The sequence below is a fragment of the Adelges cooleyi genome, unplaced genomic scaffold (genome assembly GCF_023614345.1).
Source record: "Adelges cooleyi isolate 19-005CV unplaced genomic scaffold, UGA_ACOO_1.1 ACOO_flye_CR_arks_rails_tigmint_CR_PRNA_247, whole genome shotgun sequence".
NCBI lineage: Eukaryota > Metazoa > Arthropoda > Insecta > Hemiptera > Adelgidae > Adelges > Adelges cooleyi.
The window spans coordinates 6,191,073-6,199,467 of NW_026095912.1; the positions used below are offsets into that span (position 1 = coordinate 6,191,073).

The 8,395-nt window shown below is 24.9% G+C and overlaps 1 long non-coding RNA gene across 1 annotated transcript; it reads right to left on the reverse strand.

The window, feature by feature from the left end:
* Window positions 1–6,673: 6,673 nt before the first annotated feature.
* On the reverse strand, window positions 6,674–8,395 carry LOC126836794 (uncharacterized). Its single transcript, XR_007685393.1, has 4 exons — window positions 8,079–8,395; window positions 7,715–7,819; window positions 7,518–7,609; window positions 6,674–7,054 (listed from the first exon to the last, which is right to left on the reverse strand). It is a non-coding gene; the product is annotated as an uncharacterized LOC126836794 (long non-coding RNA).

The following is an 8,395-nucleotide window of genomic DNA, read 5'->3' on the forward strand; positions in this document are numbered from 1 at the left end:
TAGAAATAATACACTATGGGTGTACGTATTTCGGCAACAACGTTGTTGTCTTCAGCACTAATGACACTCAGTTAGCGCTGAAGATGACAACATTGCTGCCGAAATACGTATACGCATAGAGTATAATATTTTTATGGTTAAGAGTTTAAATATCAATTTCTTTACTATAAATTTACCATGGTATCAATTATTTTTAGTTTTATTAAGAAGCAGCTACATACAAATTGAAGATAGGTTCATTAAATTAAACTGGATCATCTAAATGACCAAGAAACTTTTAAATTTCATAATATGATCTAAGAAGTATTATATATCGGCTCAACTGAAGTATGGTCTCATTAATCAATAATAATATCACAAACACAATTTTTCTATATTTAATAAATTACCTTTTTCAATGGTATTTTTGATTTGGTAATCAGTATGGCAGATGAATCATTGTGGATCATAATCTACTTCCATTGCTTCAAATCTTTCAGCTAAATTTTTTTTATGTTATTATTTAAACAATTAAGTTAATATATACGAATAACATTATACATCCTATACTTAAAATTGCTGTAGACTAGTAAGTAGTTAACTCAACTTTGTTTAAAATACAAAAACTGTAGTTACCTTACAAATGTGTTAACTAAAAACATGGAGCTCTCGCGGTTATTAAAATCTTTAAAATTCATAAGATATTATGTATTGGTAATCTTTATACTTTGATTTTGTAATTTACGTTTTGTATTGTTGTTCTTTCATAATATGTATTTTTGACAACTCATAAAATCTAACTTAATTGTTTACCATAATTGCAATCTGAAATTTAAAGAACTTAATGTTTGTGAGAGCTCGAAGTTTTATTTTCTAAATATATATATTATTTTTTAGAAAATACAAAGTATCATTAATCATATAACCCTTTAATAAAATACATAGGTACCGGGTATACTTACTTTGATCTAAATTATCAAATGGATACTGTAGATCAAGACCAAATTCCCGAAGGCAACGATTGCTGTCAGCTAATGAGCACACAAAGCTTTTGAGTTTTGAATTACATTTGTCTGTTTGTATTGACTTCTAATTATTAAAAAATTAAATGTGATTACATTTAAATGGTAATTGGAAAAAATTATTATAGAAGTATAAAATCCAACCTGAACTGTCGTTTTAGTATCTTGAACCATTTGATCCTGACCAGCTGGTTCTAATTGCACTTTTTTCATGGGAGGCTCTTCAGAGCTTTCGTCATAAGTACTTCTCTTTGACATATTACTGTCTATAGCATAAATGTAGTTTTATTTTATTTTTTAAACTCGTGGAACATCCAGTTATATTGTTAGCCATCTAGTATTTTTAGTCTAAATATATAAATATATATATATATATATTTATTTATTTCAAAAATTAATAATCGGAGAAATAAAAAAGAAAATTAAGCTAATACAAAAGGAGCGGGTGTGGTTTCATGCCTACAGGAATTAGTAACTGAAAGTGATAAAATCCCTTTCAAATAAACGCTTCGATGCGAATCTGTAATGGTAGAAATAAAATATCCATAAAACATTTATTTATAGTATGAGTGTGAATACGATAAATACGACGTACTATTACCCATGTAAAGTTTAATTTCACCCTTTTTTGGAGGGTTTTCCTAAATAGAAAGGGTTTATGATATTTGTTTGTGTCAACGTTTATCTATAGTATTTTATCTTAAGAATATTCCGTTTAAAATTAGAACTAATTCGAGTATTTTTAAAAAAGCAATGGAGCGCCGTAATTTCAAGTTGAAAAATGTATCAATTTTTGGAGTGTTATTCTCAGTTTTGAAAGGAAAGGGGTAAACAGCTCCACATGGAAGCTAGTACATCTTTTAAATATACCTAATTAACAAACGTTCGAAAATGTATTGTTATTATTTATACGTAGACGCGTATAGGTACTTAATAAAACAGATATATTGTATGGAATATGGATATACGTACATGTATGTTAATTATAAATATTAGTTTAAAAATTGATAATTGTTACAAAAATTAACAGTGAGTACATACCGATAAGTGGTAGATAAAAATATTTTTCCAAATAAGTCTAACAAAGAAAACTCGGCGTCAGCTTCCATGAAATTACAAAGGCAGTGAAGCCAATGTTGTAGAACACATATGACCCTTGCTCGAACTTCGATCAATAAACCAACGTATTCTTGTACGTTAGTTATGATCAGTGTTGCCATTTTTACAAAAACGTCACTGTATCAGAGGAGTTGGGGGTAGTTCTTCCAAAAAATGATAACGCGTGATAAGAAAAAAATGTTACATAACCTATAAAATGTGTAATACTAGATAGTACCAACATCGATTTTACCAAAAACCCGCCAAGAGAAATTTCGTATTTTAATATCAAAAACATTGCCTTTAGTTAGTTTCTTATCTTTATTGCAAATTGTAGTTAGATCTTTATCAATTATCTAATTTAAATCGTATACACTATACACGTAAAGTTCATAATAAATTACATTATATTATAGTATATACCTATCATATAAGTATATGTTATAATTTAATATTATTTGGTATAAAATAATAATAATTTTATTAAAATTTCCCTCAAATTGTTTATATTACTATTTAAATAAAACATTATTTTTACTTTTTACCTAAATTAGTTAACGATTTCAGAATTTGGCTGTCAAGTATAAATTAGTTTTACCACATCTTACATATGTATTCTGTAGTTAAAGAATACAGGTAGGAACTTATAAGCTTTGTCTTCAATCTTGTCTTTTAGAAGATATATTATTAACAAAATTTGGTACCTAAAGGATATATTAGAGCAAGATAACGGAACATATGACACTTGTAGTTTAAATACCTTACATGAATAACTAGAACCAAACACATATTTCATTTTCAAGTTTCCACATAAATCAATATATACATTATAAGGTTATAGTCCAAAGTGAACCTTTTGCCAGATAAAGACTCGTGAAGAGAAAAAAATTGTTGTACGGCCCCTTTTGCATGGGATAATAGGTAGATAATACGAATATGGCATAATATAAAATTACTGTAAACTAGATTTAACAATTCTGTTGTATTAATAAAAATGATCAAACTTGGGTCGTAATCGTATAAACGTCATACTCAATAAATATATAATGTAATTTAATAAAAACTTGCTTTTATGTTGGTGAGATTATCAAATCAGACTGATCGGTATTAAAATACCTTGCAAGACTGAATGTTATTTATAATCAATTAGTAGGTTTTTAAAATAATTATTATTCACTTAATATTTTACAGAAATTAGTTTATATTAAGCTACTCTGGGTATATATTTTTATTATATAAACCAAACTAAACAATATGAATTTGTTCTGAAATAGTTATTCATATGATTTAAAAATATGATACAATTTTTGGTCAATATAAATTTGCAAATTTACAATTATCTCTTGATTTGAAAATGTCCTTGTTTGTTAGAAGATTGCATAGCCCATATTTTATTAATCTAAGTACTTATTCATTTAATATGGCCATTTACTTAGTGAATAGTTAAATCAATAATTTATGAATAATTACACCAGAAATCGCATAAATGCGAGCGTATCAAATACTCATCACATAAATGTTGATCTACCCTTGGTATGGTACAAAGATCTTAATTAAATAACTGCAAAACTTCTTCAAACGATTGTACTGTTCCATCCTTTACAAATTAGGTATGGTACCCTCGTGTTTAATATATATTTTTCTGTTCTAGGAACTTGCTTTCTGTTGTAGTTAAATAATTTTTGGATTAAGTCCTGCCGTTTTACGGTGGACAATATTGACATAAAGCTTTTTTTTAATTATTTTAATTAATACTCTGATAATCAGATAGTATAAAAATCTATTAGAAATTAGAATACCTACTTAGGTATATCCATATTTCATTTAGATCTTTTAAAATTATATTTTCATAGATCCATAGATTTATAAGAATTTTTGATAATGCACATTTCCAAACATAAGTAGAATTAAATGTCTAAAGTGATGCTGTAAGATACTAGTGAAAAGTAATAAAATATTTTTGTACAAGCCTGGCAAAGACTTGGCTAATTATCTTTTACCTCGATTGCCTTTATAGAAATACAATTATTATCAATTAGATTTGTTTCTTATAGAAGTGATATTATAACTTTTCTGTTATTAATTCTGCCTACATTCCATTTATTAAGAAATGTATACTTTTCTTATATTATAAAAAAAATAGAAATAATACATATTATAAAATAAATAGATACAATTGCAAGTTGCAGCATCTCATCATATTTATTTATCTCTTATCTCGTTCTCATCGAGATCTGCTGTTAAAGCTCTTTTTGCCCACAATAAGTTTAATAAGTTATAATAAGACTGATTTAAGTATGTTAATATTTACTTAAGATTGGTGAAGTTGTGAAAATTTAAATGATATAAACGTAGCTATGGACATATTTAATGTGAAAACTAATGAGGCTATTTCCAATTCCACTAATATGTATATAATAAAATTGTCAAATCAGAAATTAAAAAAATGAATATCAAGCGGTCAGGTTAACTCTATTTTAACTAAGTGAACATTTAAAAACAGATTAGATAATCCCATTTTTATTTAACATTAATTAAAAATGGTATAATTGTGTTAGGAATATCTTATACCCCCATAATTTTGGTTAGAAATACTAGATTAAACTAGTAGAAGATAAAACTAACTTTATACTGTTAAACAGTTGTACTTAACTAAATTGTAGTTAACAATGAAAAGTATAAAAGTTGTAGGTATTTAATTTACCATTATTTTCAGGTAAGTGCCCCAATAGTTTTAACAAATGTGTCTTCATTCCTTTACACAAAACAGGAAATAAATAATTGTTCAGTAGTTATTATCTATTATTTCAGTCGGTAATTTTAATTACTAGGGCTCTAGTTATAATTACTAGACTGTAGCCATTATAAACCAATATCGTTATCACTGTCTCTATCAAACATATTTGAAAATCATTAAATCCCAAATAATGAAGTAATATAATATTTAGTTATTAAAACAGATTTACATGGTTTTACGAGTTTTTATAGTTGAATTTGAATAAAACTGAACATATGGTTTTCAATATTCAAAACTATTTTAATCTTGATAACTCAAAGTTTAGAGGTCAAAACTGTGTAGAGCTACAAAATTGTGTTTCATGAATTATGATTGATATAAGATGTAACTGCGTTACTATTAAAAATAAAATAGTTGTATACTTTGATTCATTGATAACTGACTAAAATGAAAATATCAAAAATATTGAATATGTTATAAAACTATTCAATTATTATCAAGACATTATTTATATATATCTATAGTTATTAGATAATAGCAGGTATTGTTAAGGGTTAAACTTACTAAAGCTAATTTATTATTTAAATGTTGAATCTATAATTATTTACTACATTATACTATGCATATAAATAAAGATAACGGTATCTGGACTTTATAATACAATTTATATCGAACACATCATTGTATACTCAAAGAGAGTATTCAATATGTTAAACATCCTTCGTTTAAACGTATTATATAATATCACTTAATACAATACACAGATACAAATCACTCGTTATCGAGAGTAAACGTGTCTATGAGAACAGATTTAGAAAAAATACATTTGGTTTACTTTTACTTTATTGTGTCAAAAACTACATCTAAAAACTAATGCATTTCTAAATAATAAAATTATAAACAAATATATACTATGTACTAAATACGCTTTGTTTTTTTATCATAATTAAATATTATTTAATTAAAAATTATCAAAAAAGTAAGTGGTTATTAAAACATGTTTTCAGTTGTAAAATAACACAAACAAAAATGTTTTGAAAAATAATTTTACCTAATTGAAATTATTATGAGAGAAAATTAGTCAATCACACTATATAATTAAGCTAACCAAGAAAAAACAACTTCTATTTCTAAAAAACAATATAGACTTCCTGTCTATCAGGCTACCTATAGTAACACAGTATACATTTCAGACCAATTTTATAATTTATAAAGTACAATTCATAAAGTTTGATAAGTCATTTAAATAAATAATAAATAGTAATAATAGAAATAATAAATGTAATAGTTTAAAACACATAAAATAATCTGGTAAAAAGTATAAATAGTATAAAATGATACTTAAGTAAAGATATTTTTTAACTAAAAATGTATATATTATAAACTAAACATCAAAATTTACAAATGTATAATTACTTGGTTTAGCAAAAAAAAATTGTACCGTTTTTTTTTTTTAATCTAGGTATTCAAAATTTTGACTACACAATTTTTCCTAACAACATCAACATAATTTCATTACAGTTTACAAATTTTCAATCTTTCAGTTAGGTCAAGATATTTTTACAATAAATTAATATTTTAATGTTATTAAGGTAAGTAAATATTAATAAATAAGCAAATACAGAAGCTACATTTATAATTTATTTGGTAGGCTAATAATTATGTTTGTCAAAATTGTAATAGTAATATACTGTTAGTATCGTTAAACTAAAGATACTTGTATTGACACTTAAAGTGTAAAAATATTCAAACAATAATACAAGTATTCAAAAAAAAAAAAATTTAAACAATCTTAATTTTGTTTTAATGTAGTTAAAAATTAAAAGTATTTAGCCAAATGAGATATCAGTGTAGTGGTCATAAATACAGTACAGTTTATATGGACGTTGAAGACAGGATAATAAGTTATTCAATAAATAAACAACTGAATTACAGTTGATTAATAATAAATTATAATGAGACTTTTTTAAATAAAATTAAACAAAATATAAAGAGATTGGAGATGATACTACGATGTTTAACAGCAGGTAAACTGAAATACTGGGTGGCGTTTATACTGTTAGTCTGATACAGAATATTCTTCCAGGGGTTTTGCACAAAATCCAATTAACTTCAACAACAAATATTCAAATATAGTGTCAAAAATCCATCATGGATTACAGTGTCCATGGAGAAATACATGATATGTCCATTTAATCTTCCTCTGATCACATTCTAGCTGAAAAAACAACAAATGGTTAAATAATATTAATAATAATTATAATATAAAACCAATTTTAAATTAATTACTAATGTTAACGTTTGTTAATTGTGAAGTTAAAATTAAATATAACGAAAATTGATAATGACATTTTTTTATACCATTCAACTTAAATTATCTATCAATAACACTTGGAAGAGTGATTTCATGAATAGACTATATTTGTGACCGGTATATATCAAGTGGACCTAGTTTGTTATCTCATACCAATGAAACGTAAGATCTACAAGTAAATGCAATTTTTCTTGTACAAAAACTAACAATGTTAGAAAATAGTAAATTAAATTATTAAAAAGAAAGATAATTTACATTTGATTTCTTTTTTTTTAAATACCCTATATTAGGGTGTTTTAGATTGATATTAAACTAATTTTGTATCAATATTTGTATTAATACTACAAATCTAGAATGTTTTCCTTACCTAGTCTATTTAGACAAATGATAAAACAATTATTTCTTCCAGTTAGTGTCGAAGGAGAACTGTTCAACCAGAATCTTTGACTCATCTTAAAACTGAAAGATATATTATTAATAAATAAGTTAAAAGTTGAAATGTTAATTATTAAAATAATAGAGATTAAATCAATTAAAACAATTTTACAAAAAATAACTCCATACCTGTTACCACACTTAATCAGACTAGAGATAGTTTCAGGAATCGAACCGCTCTAATGAATAAGCATACCGATAAGCTTTTTATGACTTCAGACAACTACCATCATACTGTAAAACATAATTTACTTGTATTAATAGTTTTATTTAAATAGGATGTAATAATATTGTCACACAAATTAGTACAATATAGTGTATGTATGAACTTTGTCGCTAGGTACTATAATTGATAAATATATTATGTTATTCATATTAAATATTGCAAGTTTATATTATGTGAAAATAAGAGTTTTGAATTATGAATTAAAAAAGAATTCTAATAAAAATATTCATTTAATATTAATAAGAAACGAAAGTAAATTTTATTTACCAATAATTATCGTTGTCGTCATATGAACTAGTTGGTTTTTTGTCATTATAAATGTATCGTAAAAATGTGTACTATTTAAGAAAATATAATATATTTTAACACGGTTATTTTTTTTTATCATTTGAATTATTGCCGTTTAGTTCTAGAGATAACAGTTAACTCTGATAAACGTTAGTTATATTTTAGTTACTTTTATTCTAATAGAATTGGCAGACTGATAGAATGTGATTTTATATTTTGGTGTTTCTGGGTTGGTCACGCTGATAAAATAAAAATTGTGTTATCTTTTGGAAGAACTCTTATCTCTTATCATTTTT